Source organism: Scardinius erythrophthalmus (assembly GCF_964197995.2).
Source record: "Scardinius erythrophthalmus genome assembly, chromosome: 14".
Classification (NCBI taxonomy): Eukaryota; Metazoa; Chordata; class Actinopteri; order Cypriniformes; family Leuciscidae; genus Scardinius; species Scardinius erythrophthalmus.
In genome coordinates, this window is record NC_138234.1 from 12,226,594 (window position 1) to 12,241,262 (window position 14,669).

Below are 14,669 nucleotides of genomic sequence, written 5' to 3' on the forward strand. Positions count from 1 at the left end.
AGAAATAACACACATTTTTTCACAATTTCCGCCTAAACTGTATGCTTTCTTTTATCCCTGTGGCATGAAAGAACACCATGGACACAAAACTCAACAACTTCAATACTCAAGGCACTCTGATGACTCAGAAAATGTATAATATACCCATACTATTTATTTGTGAGAGCCTTAAATTAGACTTGTGCAGCCAGCACAAGTCTTCAAAATAGAATAGAGCCAATAGACTGGACAAATAGAATACCCTATTAGTCCAGGGCCAAATGGCCTATTTATTCATGTACAGTTGTAATAAAAAGTAATTGTTTCAATAGTGTTGTCAACATAAGACTTGTAAGTGGTTTAACAAAATGTTTCTATCATGTATTTTGATATTCACCCACTTTCAGTTCGAATGTCAGAAAGTAGCTCATGCAGGGAATGTTGATGGATTTTGACAGTTTGACGAGGTTTTGTCAGTTTTGTGAAAAGATTGTTGGTTCAGTTGACTGGTTATAACAACACTACCAACTATGCCATCTTCAATCAACTTCCATTGAGTTCCAGGGGTATTAAATGTAAGTACAAAATACTTTTTCTCTTGTGTTTGTGAATTGGTGGGGAATAGTAGCAGTAGCTAATGTAAGCTTGGTGTTTTTCACACTTAGTATACTTTCAGTCTACATTTTATGTACTTCTCAGAAATATACCTAAAATTACACTTCAGTGTACTTGATTTATCCTGAGAGAAAAGTCCAGGGCCCGTATTCATAAAGATTCTAAGAATCCTCTCAGGATTTTACATATAGAGTCTTATCTTAAGAGCGATTCGGGGCCGATCTGAGAGCAACTCTGAGCAAGGAAAAGACAAAAACTTTCATCTTAGTGAGGAGGCGGGGTTGCCCCCGTTGCTATGTATGACACAATCTTTTGAAGACTGTGATTGGCTGGTTGTCCAAGAAGGAAAAAAATAGTGATTTTAAGTATAGGGTCTATTCTAAGCCTTCACTTTGAAATTACATGCAACTGTGTACATTACACACTGCTGCATTATTGCATTTTCCCAGTTGCCAAATATCGTCTCTAATAAGATCAGTCACAAACATGATCCCTGCACAATCTAATCTATAGCTCTTATTAACTCACTGTCATTGAGTCCCATTGTCTGCAGCACATTTCTTCTTCTCCTTCTTCTTTCTGCCATGTTCTCCTCTGCTAAAGAATCTCTTCAGCCTCTTAAAAGTCCTCGTCTGTGCTCCTTACAATTCTGACCTTAAGACCTCTTTTAAGGGTTAAGATGCTTTCTGAAGTACTTTTTTCTTTACTGGGATTTGTTCTTTAATTTTAAGAGTAAACGCCCACATTTCTAAGAATTTTCTTAGAATTTTGTCACTAGGAGCTGCTCTTTGCATTAAGATTCTTTATGAATACGGGCCCAGGTATATTTGGCCTGTACTTGAACTCAATCTTTTGATCCAGATATACTTAAAAGAATAATTAAGAAATCAAAGTATACATGGCTTATAGTTGTGTTAACTCTTTTGATTGAGTAGTCAATTAAATATATATTTTTTTACATAGTTTTTCATATACAGTCTTATGAAACTTACATTGTTTGAAAATATTGATTAGAATATTGATATAAAACAGATATGTTTCTAATTCTGCATATCTGAATTTTTGTGTAGGCTAGTCCACTGGTACTGTATAGCAATTTACTCTAATTCTACTTTTTTGTTTAAAATGTTGCCATTCTTTATGAAACTTACTGACATTCAAGTGTTGATTAAAAAAGGATGCATGAAGCTAATAAAATATTTAAAAAATTAAAGTACAGTTAAAGGTATTTTTCAAGTGCAAAAATAATATATTATAGTAAACTATAAGTATAATGTTAGAAAACTTACAAGTATACTTGCAGTATAAACTACGAAACTAGTAGTTTACTGAGAGTACACTTCAGTGTATACTTTCATAAACAAAAAATTGTACTACTTGTATTAAAATAGTAAACTACTAGTATACTTATAAGTAACTTGTAGTACAGATGCATTACAAATGAGAAACCTAGTTGTGTACTTAGTTTACTACTCTTACAAATACTAAAAATACTAAAAGTGGGCCAATTTAGTCCCAATCAGTATTGAAATAGTACACAAGTTTACTACAAGTACACATTGATATTAGTATACTTACTACATAAAGTATACTTAAAAAAATATACTTGCAAATTACTTAAGTATACTTCATAAAATGAACATGAAGACATGCACTATTATGATGAAGAGATGCACTTTTATGATGGATAGATGTACTTTTATAATGGATAGATGCACTTTTATAATGGATAGATGCACTTTTATAATGGATAGATGGACTTTTATAATGGATAGATGGACTTTTATGATGGATAGATGGACTTTTATGATGGATAGATGCACTTTTATAATGGATAGATGGACTTTTATGATGGATAGATGGACTTTTATGATGGATAGATGCACTTTTATAATGGATAGATGCACTTTTATGATGGATAGATGGACTTTTATGATGGATAGATGGACTTTTATGATGGATAGATGCACTTTTATGATGGATAGATGCACTTTTATAATGGATAGATGCACTTTTATAATGGATAGATGGACTTTTATGATGGATAGATGCACTTTTATAATGGATAGATGGACTTTTATGATGGATAGATGGACTTTTATAATGGATAGATGGACTTTTATGATGGATAGATGGACTTTTATGATGGATAGATGGACTTTTATGATGGATAGATGGACTTTTATGATGGATAGATGGACTTTTATGATGGATAGATGGACTTTTATGATGGATAGATGGACTTTTATGATGGATAGATGGACTTTTATGATGGATAGATGCACTTTTATAATGGATAGATGGACTTTTATGATGGATAGATGCACTTTTATAATGGATAGATGGACTTTTATAATGGATAGATGGACTTTTATGATGGATAGATGGACTTTTATAATGGATAGATGGACTTTTATGATGGATATATGCACTTTTATAATGGATAGATGCACTTTTATGATGGAGAGATGGACTTTTATGATGGATAGATGCACTTTTATGATGGATAGATGGACTTTTATGATGGATAGATGCACTTTTATAATGGATATATCCACTTTTATTATGGATAAATGCACTTTTATAATGGATAGACAATAATAGATTTTTACAGCGATTGATTCCTGCCGGTTCCATAATGAGACTGGCGCGGCCAGAGACATTTTGGGTGCTGCGGCATATTAAATATATTATAAATAGTTTTTCCACGTGAGAAATACAATGTGTGGCGAGAGGGCGTGACAAAAGACCGAAATGAGTGACTGTCATGTGACACTTGAGAGCCCTGACTGCACTGTAGCAGTTACTGTTACACTGTTTCATAGATTGATCTATGCCAGTCTATGATTAATCTATGACAGCCAGTTTAACCTGCAAGCTAGCTAGCCTGCTAGATAGCTAGCCTGCTAAAAACGCCAAGCTTACATTAGCTACTGCTACTATTCCCCACCAATTCACAAGCACAAGAGAAAAAGTATTTTGTACTTACATTTAATACCCCTGGAACTCAATGGAAGTTGATTGAAGATGGCATAGTTGGTAGTGTTGTTATAACCAGTCAACTGAACCAACAATCTTTTCACAAAACTGACTTTTTAAAAAACCTCGTCAAACTGTCAAAATCCATCAACATTCCCTGCATGAGCTACTTTCTGACATTCGAACTGAAAGTGGGTGAATATCAAAATACATGATAGAAACATTTTGTTAAACCACTTACAAGTGTTATGCTGACAACACTATTGAAACAATTACTTTTTATTACAACTGTACATGAATAAATAGGCCATTTGGCCCTGGACTAATAGGGTATTCTATTTGTCCATTCTATTGGCTCTATTCTAATTTGAAGACTTGTGCTGGCTGCACAAGTCTAATTTAAGGCTCTCACAAATAAATAGTATGGGTATATTATACATTTTCTGAGTCATCAGAGTGCCTTGAGTATTGAAGTTGTTGAGTTTTGTGTCCATGGTGTTCTTTCATGCCACAGGGATAAAAGAAAGCATACAGTTTAGGCGGAAATTGTGAAAAAATGTGTGTTATTTCTGGTTTAAAGAAGTCATGTGACCTCTGTGTTTGGCAGACAGATTCAGTACTGGGCTTAAATGAAAGCCTAAAAGGTCCCCTTTCCAACGATACCAAGCACCATATTATAGAATATTGACAATATCCCTAGCATGAGCCTAAACCAGATATACACCAGATTTCAAAAACGGAATTTATCTTAGGGGGTTAGTAACTTCATGAGCTGAAAAAAGTGATTTCGCTACCACCGCTGCACTGCTATCGTGATTTTTCTAATACTAGGGGTGTATACCTTGCCAAAAAACAATGATAGCATTTGCCCCCCCCGTTGATACCGATCAACCCCCCTGGCTCATGGACTATTAAACACTACGTAAAAAGACCCGAGGCCCAGAGAGAAGGAAATGAAAAGTGGAATAAATTTTTGTTTGTTTTTGCGCACAAAAAGTATTCTCGTCGCTTTATAAACTTAAGATTGAGCCACTGGAGTCACTTGGACTATATTAACAATGTCTTTAATACATTTTCTGGGCCAGCAAGTTTGGGCCACCTAGCAGCCTATGGAGGAGTGAGACAACTCTCAGATTTAATCAAAAATATTTTAATTTGTGTTCCGAAGATGAACGAAGGTCTTACGGGGTTGGAACAACATGAGGGTGAGTAATTACTGACAGAATTTTCATTTTTGGGTGAACTAACCCTTTAAGGGCCCGAAGAACTATAACCTTAAATCATATGCAAATGTAGTGTGTGAACTAGGAGGGTCAAATGCTGCATAGGAGGATTCACACAACACTTGAACAGTTCTGCTGTTAGATCACACACTGAACCACTGAAGAACATGTTTCACGTGTTAGTTTTGCTCTTTTTTTGCTGTTGGAGTCTGACTGGTAAGTTATAAAAGCCTTTTTACGGCTTTTTTTTTCCATTTCAGTGTAAATTATAATTAGATTATTTTCATCTGCTTTTATGTAACAAAATAATTATGAATAATGTATGAACATAATACAAGATCTACAAACTTTGAATGCAGTCTCTTTTGGGATTAGGATTAGGTTTACTGTGACATATTCAGGTCTGAAATGGTAATGGATATAATGGAAATCTCTACAGTGAATGTAAATATTCAGAAAGTGTGAACTTTCCTTTGAGCTTTCAATATCAGGCCTTTTTTTTTTTTTGTCCTTTTAAAAATATTTCTGTAGCTATTAATCTGCAAATCTACAAACGTCACGGAAATTCACTAGTCAAAATGTGCAGCAAATTTACAGTGCAGACTATCCAGTGATCTAAATCTCTCATTTATTTAAAATACATATTAAAATATCCAGCACAATTAAAACTGTACTTATAATCCACAATAATTATCATGAATTTATTGTAATACATTTATTGTCAATACATTTTGAAACTTTAAACACTGATTGTTCTCTACAATTTAAAACAAATTAAAGTGTAAGGATGTGCTGCACCAATAAAGTTGATATTTGATAGTTAATATTTAACATTTTGATATGAGTTTGCGCTTGTTTTGGATATTCTCAACTTTACATGTAAACTTTTGCTGATTTCAGGCTTTGTAAACAATCAGTGGCCGTAATCTGTGTAAATCTGTTTGTTCTCCAGGTGTGTTTGGAGAATCAGTGTCAGTGATGGAGGGAGAATCTGTTACTCTAAACACTGATCTTACTGAAATGCAGAAAGATGATTATATAAATATACTGTGGAAATATGGGGCTGAAATCTCTCTGAGAGCTACAATAAATAAAAAAAAGCTAACGTTCCCTATATATAATATTACTGAAAGATTCAAAGACAGACTGAAGCTGGACGATCAAACTGGATCTCTGATCATCACAAACACCAGAACTGAACATACTGGAGTTTATCAACTAGAGATAAGTGGAGCGAAACTGACATCAAAATCATTCAGTGTTTCTGTCTATGGTGAGTAGAGATCATTTGTCCAAACATTCACATATTCCGATGTTACATCATTTTATAGATGACAGACGCATTCAGGGACCATCAACACACTAAACACACACTCAACACGGAATTTATTACACCGTTTCAACATTGAAAATAATCTGATTGTTGTTTCTATTCCTCTTATTCTCTCATGTTTTCCAGCTCGTCTGCCTGTCCCTGTCATCAGCAGTAACTCTTCACAATGTTCTTCATCAAATTGTTCACTGGTGTGTTCATCAGTGTTGAATGTGTGTGATGCGACTCTCTCCTGGTACGCAGGAATCAGTGTATTGTCCAGCATCAGTGTGTGTGATCTCAGCATCAGTCTCTCTCTACCTCTGGAGGTGGAATATCAGGATAAAAACACCTACAGCTGTGTGCTGAACAATCCCATCAGCAACCAGACCACACATCTGGACATCAACACACTCTGTCACACATGTGCAGGTACCACAGCACTGATGATATATGTGTGTGTTTACTGACCTGATCTCTGTCTTCTGTTGGAGATCAGACTGATGCGTTCACTTCTTTCTTTAATTATTACAGCACCAGTCGGACCGTCTCCTCCTCCTCATCCTTCTTCTCCTCCTCCAGTCTCAGTGTCTCTGATAGTGTTGATCTCTGCTGGATCTCTGATGATTGTTACTGGATTTTGGATCTTCTGGATCTGCAGGAAACACAGAAAAACTCATAAAGATGGCAAGTATTCTCTTCTCCTTTTAAACAAGGAAAATAAGAAATAATTATTTGAAAATATGGTCTAAATATTTTAGCCAACTGATAGCCCTATTTTATCATTTTATTAAAAATTATTCTCATAATTTTCATTGTCATAAGAAATGTCTATTTCTAATTGTATATAATGACACTGTATCGCTCTTTACTCATCTTGCACAAACAAAGGTTTCTCAAACTGAATCAACACTGGAAATGCAAAAACAGAAAAGTTAATTTGTATGAATATAATCTGTAAGGATGAGCTGGTGCTCTAAAATCTATGAATATGAATGATAACTGGTTGTGCTTGTTGAATCTAAATGCTGATTAAACACAAATAATGTAAAATACTTTTCTTTGTTAAACATCCTATTTGGGTTTGATTTATGTGTCTCTCTAAATGTAATGATAAACACTCTTTTAGGAAAAAGTAATAGAGCTAATGGCAAATTAAATTTGTTAATGCCGTTTTTAAAAACTTTCAGTGTTACTTTGGTGTTAACTTTGAAATTCATTATAATAACATAAATATTGTGAAGAATCAGATCTAGTTAAGATTGAGTTTTGTTGTTTTAATGCATCTATAATTTCAAACAGTTGAGACTCGGGAAGAAGAGATCACTTACGCTGAGACGACATTCCACAAAAGAAACACACAGAAATCGGTGAGACAATTTATTGTTAATTTGAGTATTTGTATAATTTCAGATGTAGATCAGTGTGCGCTTTTGATTTTGTCTGTCTATATTTAAGCCCAATTTCTACCAGATAAGAAATAAAAATCATGCTCTGGTAAATGATTATATTTTATAATTATATGTTTCTCATAATTATGACAAAAAGACAATATTATGACATACAAAATAAAAATTGTGAGATTAAAAAGTCAAAAATATCACATATACACGGTAAAAAGTTCAAATTATGACTTAAAATGTTGATATTATGACATACAATTTTTTTTTGCCATTTTTAATCCCAACATTTTTATTATTTTGTCCTAATTATGATGTAACTATAATTTATGATTTTTTTCTTATGTGGTGGTAATGGTGTTTCAGAGTATAATGATCTATCACATGCAGTAAATCTCAAACACAACAGCACCATCAGATGTTTATAAAAGACTTGTTACTTTAACAAACTATATCACATTACAATACATAATTATTATATCTTGCGTTATGCATATTTACAGAAAGTTGAAGAGGAGGATCATGTGGAATATGCACCAATCAAATTCAGAAGATGATCAAACTTTAATGTTGTTCTGAGTACAAGACCCAGATTGTGATCATTTCACTGTGAATCTCCTGAACGTCAGACTCTGAGTCTATGTTCAGTTTTAGGATTGAGAGAATCATCATGTTTAATCAGGAAATCACAGCAGACATACAGGATCATCCTAAAGGGTCGAAAGTATGATAATTAAAACCAGATTAATTAAATGTTCTCCTAAAACTTCTAAAGAATTGGCCTTAACTGCAATAAAGGGACTTTAAGCTAATTATGTAAATCATGTGGCCCATTGCAGCATTTTTATGTTTGCAAAACATAGATGCAAACTAGTGATGGAAAGGTGACGAAGTGAGCTCTGCTGTGGTCTCGTTCATTTATATCAGTGTGGTTTGATCTGTTGTGTAGACAAACAGCTTGTGCATGAGAATGCTTCTGCTGCTGGATGTTTGCATTTCAGTCAGTTTGTCTGCAATGTCTGAGGTGTCAATAAAGCGTCTGTGTGTCTGAGGTGTCAATAAAGCTTCAGTGTGTCTGAGGTGTCAACAGTGTGTCGGTGCGAGTGTGTCTGAGGTGTCAGTCTGTGTTCACAGCAAGTCGTTGCAAGGATTGTTCCATTTATGCACACATGAAACAGTTAATGACTTCTCTACAGGGAAGCCACTTTACTACAAAATACTAAACTCACTCATGCTGATATTTGACAAAAAAAAAGTCCAAAATCAAACTGTGATTTTACTTTGAAAAATTAAAATGTTATATACTTCTATGTGCATTATGATTCTGCAGATCCTGCAAGAACTGATAATAATGTAAATGTGCAATCTTTCAAATGCAACGCAAGTCGCTTTGGATAAATGCATAAATGTGATGTAGCCTAAGTTAAGCAGTGCTACTCTCAGAAGTAAAGGTACAACAGCTGTCCCCTGCAGTGGCTTTTCAAAAAGTACACCTTTTTTACGTTATGTTCTCCTTAGGGTGCATATTAGTACCTAAATGGTTGCAAAGGTACAACTCAAGTGACAGCTTAGCCTATATCTTTTTTTTCTGAAAGTGCAGTTTCAGGAGTCTCAATTCTATCCAATCAGAACTACCGGTATACTAGATCCCTGTTTTTTCTTATAGAGGTTGTATCCTGTTTTCTGCCGGTGTCTGGAATACGTGACATGTATGACTTACGATTTTTGATTTGTGTTTGATGATTGTTAATAATATGTTTTCATCAGCTTTGAAGAGAAACTAAATGCTGCTGACAAACTTGATTTTTTATTCAATAGCACAACAGGAATCCTGTCCATTGGTGAAACAAAGGTTGTGAAATCAAGATCATAATCAGATATAAAGTCTCACCTTACGTTCCCTTGATAGTGATAAAGTCCAGGCACAATGATATGAGAATTTATGAGGCTCAAGTTCTCCACTCCTGCTCCAGTTCCAGCTCTGTAACCTCCACCTGAGGGTCAGGGAACAAAACACGAGTGATGGGGTGAAGGAGTGTTAACAAACGATAAAGACTAAACGATTTTAACTTTAGTAGAAAGAAGCATTAGCAAATATGTGGTTAGTGCGTGTTCTGGAAGATTTTAGTACCTAATGCTACCTCTACTCGGCAACACAGAATGAGGAATCATTAATGTCTGAAACACAGGACTTAAAGTAACTTTTTTGATAAAGTTTACACGCTGATAAATTGAATTGAACAACTCGAGCGGAGTTTATGACGTCATGCAAAAAAAAAAGTTTTGTCAATGGCGGTCACACAAAACTTCTTTCAATTAAATAAAACGTATCACAGGAGTCGAGGTTCTCACGTTACATTATTTCTTTGTGTTGGTCTGCAATGCTGTTTCCTTCAATGAAAATAACATCCCGTTTCAAATGTATCTCCACCTAATGTTTCTGTACTGTAAACCCAAACACATCCTACGAAAGCAGACACACACACACACCCCCACACACACCATCGGAAGTGAAATTAATAAAACGTTTGACCACTAGAGGACAAGAGTAATATCTTCTTCTTCTTCTTCTTTAGTGTTTATTGGCGGTTGGCAAACAAGAGTAATATTTACACTTCTTCTATGGTTTATTGGCGGTTGGCAAACGAGATTTCCGCCACCAACTGGTGTGGAGTGTGGACCAGAATGTGGACTACAGTAGACCTACATTTTTTTTTTAAACTTAAATTACTTTCTCTAAGGTATTGAAACAATAAATTATAACACCTATCTTTTGACTCCTTTTGTGGAAAATATTTTAAATCACATCGTATTTTCAGTTTTCCTTAAGTTCTGGATCAAATATCTTCTTATTTATATTTCTTACAATATATCATAACATGTTAGTTGTTTCCTTCTGTCCACAGAAATCACATTTCCTTTGTTATCTTTACCTATTTTGAAGAGTTTGATTTAGTCCATTGTGTCTAAACCTAAGCCTCAAAACTATTATCTCTTCCGTTCTATTCCTCCATATTCCTGACTGTAAAAAATGTGTTGCCTAATTTTTTGTTTTAAGTACAATCAATTTGGCTTTTTAAGTAATTTCAACTTGAATTGCTTTAATTTGACTTAAAATACTGAGTTGAGTCTTATTACCTTTTTTTTAAAGGTGAAATTTGCTTATTTAGACTTATTTAGATTAGTTTAAGTAATGTGTAACATGTTGTCTTAACTTATTGATCATACTATTGCTAAACCATAAAGTATGCCTATAACCATCAAAAATATTTCCTACAAAAAAATGCCCCACTCTAAAATCGTAATTTGTGTTTTTTTTTTTTTTTTTTTTATGCATGCAGGAGAAATAAATAATTTCTTTAAGATAGTAGTGCCTGATATCACATTACCATTGTTTTACTGTGGTAAAAATTACTGTTAATTATTGTGATTGTTTATTTCAAGAACAGCATCCCACACAGTGTGCCCTTGTTATAATTTTCCTGATATTTCATTAATACAGTGTTTAAACTACAAACATGCATTCTGTATTAGAGCGCCATCTAGTGTTCTAACTAGGAATTCAACATTGAGCTAATTTTTTTGTAAATTTGGAGTGCTGTCAGTAAGGCAAGGCAAGGCAAGGCAAGTTTATTTATATAGCACATTTCATACACAGTGGCAATTCAAAGTGCTTTACATAGAAGAAATTAAAATAATAAAAAGAATAAGAATAATTAAAACAGTTTATACAGAAAATACAGTACAGTTCAAACAGTCTGACGAACATTGGCAAAGTGCTCATTCATTAAATGCATAGATAAACAGATGTGTTTTGAGTCTGGATTTGAATGTGACTACAGTAGGAGCACATCTGATCTCCTCCGGAAGCTGGTTCCAGCTGCGGCTGGCATAATAGCTAAAAGCGGACTTGCCATGCTTAGAGTGAACCCTTGGTATTTCTAGCTGATATGATCCTAATGATCTGAGTGATCTGTTGGGTTTATATTCCGTGAGCATATCTGCAATGTATTGAGGTCCTAGGCCATTGGATGATTTATATACCAGTAATAATACTTTAAAATCAATCCTAAATCTAACTGGGAGCCAGTGTAAAGACCTGAGGACTGGTGTGATGTGTTCATATTTTCTGGTTTTGCTCAGAATCCTGGCGGCAGCGTTCTGTATGAGCTGCAACTGTCTTATGGTCTTTTTGGGAAGGCCAGTGAGGAGTCCATTACAGTAATCCACCCTGCTGGTGATGAAAGCATGAACAAGTTTCTCTAAGTCTTGTCTGGAAACAAAGCATCTAATTCTTGCAATATTTTTTAGATGATAGTATGCTGATTTTGTTATCGCTTTGATATGACTACTGAAACTAAGGTCTGACTCTAGTGTCACACCAAGATTCCTGACTTGATTTTTAGTTGTTTGACCCCTAGAGTGAAGGTATGCGTTCACCTTGAGAACTTCATCTTTGTTTCCAAACGCAATGACTTCAGTTTTGTCTTTGTTTAATTGAAGAAAGTTTTGACACATCCAACTGTTGACTTCATCAATGCACTGGTACAGGGAGTCAATGGGGCTGTAGTCGTTAGGCGATAGGGCTAAGTAAATCTGTGTGTCGTCTGCATAGCTGTGGTAAGCAATTTGGTTCTTTCTCATTATTTGGCTCATTGGAAGCATGTACAGGTTGAACAGGAGTGGTGCAAGAATTGAGCCTTGAGGGACTCCGCATGTCATGGATGTCCACTCAGACTTATGGTCTCCTATACTCACATAATAACCTCTCCCATCTAAGTATGACCTGAACCATTTTAGGACTATCCCAGAAAGCCCCACCCAGTTTTCCAGCCTGTCCAGAAGTATGTTATGATCGACAGTGTCAAATGCAGCACTGAGGTCGAGTAGTACCAGCACCGATAATTTGCCTGAATCAGTATTTAAGCGAATATCATTTAATATCTTTATGAGCGCTGTCTCTGTGCTGTGATGTGGTCGGAAACCAGATTGAAAATTGTCAAAGTATCCATTCGAGCATAAGAATTTATTCAGCTGATTGAAGACAACTTTTTCAATGATCTTGCCTATGAAAGGAAGATTTGTCAGTACAGAGAACAACGAAAAAAATCGGTGTTGCCTTCACCGTGTTATCCTCTTTTTAAAATTTGCACCCTGTTGACTTCAATGGGGCACGTTTTAAACCTGCTTTTAGCCTCTTAACATCCTTGATGTGTCATTACAAGTGCACAGACAATGTGAGTGATTCCTTCAGAGTGAACACGAGTGAATCTGACTGCAATAGATGTGAAAGATATGAATAAAAATGTTATTTCAGCCAGCGCTCATACCTGTATTTACATCCTGTTTTCGGTCGAAGTCCATAGTAATCGAATGTCCAGTTCATGCGGCGTGATCATAGGTAACTACACCTATGCACGTGAACTCGACAGTTTATTACCTTGAAGAATATGAAGACTGCTGTCGAGTTTTAAATAATTTATTATTTTAATAATACAAGGTCAAAAAAACAAAACAAAAACTTGATCTTTAGACTACATATCATGTAACAGTAATGTGAAATTCATAAATAAAAATTCATAAATAAAATTCAAATTCATACATCAAATTGGCCCATTTTCACAGACAGGTCTTAGATTAAGCCAGGATTAGGCCTTATAGTTAAACTAGGATATTTAAACAGTTTGAGACAAAACAATGGGACTGATATACGATATGGATATAAGATACTGATATAGCTAAGATTAAGATATGTGAAAATAGTTATTTTCAGTTAAAACAGCTCTAACATGCAGTTTAGTCTGGGACTAGCTTAAGCCTTGTATGTGAAACCAGGTGATAAATTAAAACATTTAATATCCAACCAAGGAGAACAATTATTATTTTTATTGAATTTAAACATTATGGAACATTTTTCACAGACTGTATTGACGTTTTTGATCAACATCACAAATCTAGTGATGTTTTAATATTTTCATTTTTTTAAAAATGCACACATTTATAATACTATACTTTTTGCTATATTACCTTGGCAGTAAATTCAAAAAGCGTAGGCTGCTGCAAGAGTGTTTCACATACAACGGCTGAGTGGGCGATGGCAAAACAGTGAATCTTTCTCTCTTTTAGCAGCTGTAATCAATCTTTTGCTATTGGAGAAAATGCAAACATAAATTATATTTATTTATTTATTTATTTATTTTTTTTTTGTCGGCTCCCATTCATTGCTATATAAGTTTACCTAAAATGAAGATGTCTGAGAACCCTGGAAATGTGAAAAAGGTCCACTATAGGCTTTCACTGACACAAACATGGCAGAGAGCAAGGCAGACTGCTGTTACTTTTCAGATCAACTAAATTAGTTATACTGCCTATCAAATAAGAATAACTGCTTTATCCCTTGAACTCGTTTCTATACATAGACTATATTTACTTGGAATGGGGTAAAGGTGTCTTTCAGTACATACTGGTTGTAGTCGACCACTTTAACAGGTGCTCAAACGTATGCAACCAAGAAGTAGTCTAGAAGAAGCAACTTTACAGTGATAACAGGAAAGTTCTTCATTTTGGATGTTGTTCAGCTCAAACCATCGTGGAAAAAGACAACCTCGGTCAGGTGTCCAGTTCTCTTCTGGCCAGCAAACGAACACTGCATGATTATGATTCAGACTGCATCACAGGTCAGATTGTGGAATGGTAGCTTTCAGAACATTTCATCCCGTTCTTTCTGCTTGAAGATCGGATTCATCACACCGGTAAGGAGATGAAGCACTTGATGATGCATCAAGAACTGATACTCTGCAATGAAAGCTGTTACAGCTTGTAAATAACTTACTGTCACTGGTATCTGAGATGCCAACTGCAGCAGGAAAGATGAAGACCAGAAATATTGGTCCTAGAACAGAGAGAGGTACTTCAGTGAACAGAGACAACTGATTTAGAAGAAGAAATGACAGCCAGGTATAGTTGTGCAAGTTTGTTATTATTAATTCTTTCATTGTCATTATAAGCATTATCTTTTTTTGAAAATGTCTTTGGATTTGAATGCAATGTTTCATTAAAGGGCACCCATTATGACACTTATCACAAGATGTAAAATAAGTCTCTGATGTCCCCAGAGTATGTGAAATTTTAGCTCAAAATACCCAACAGATGATTTTTTAC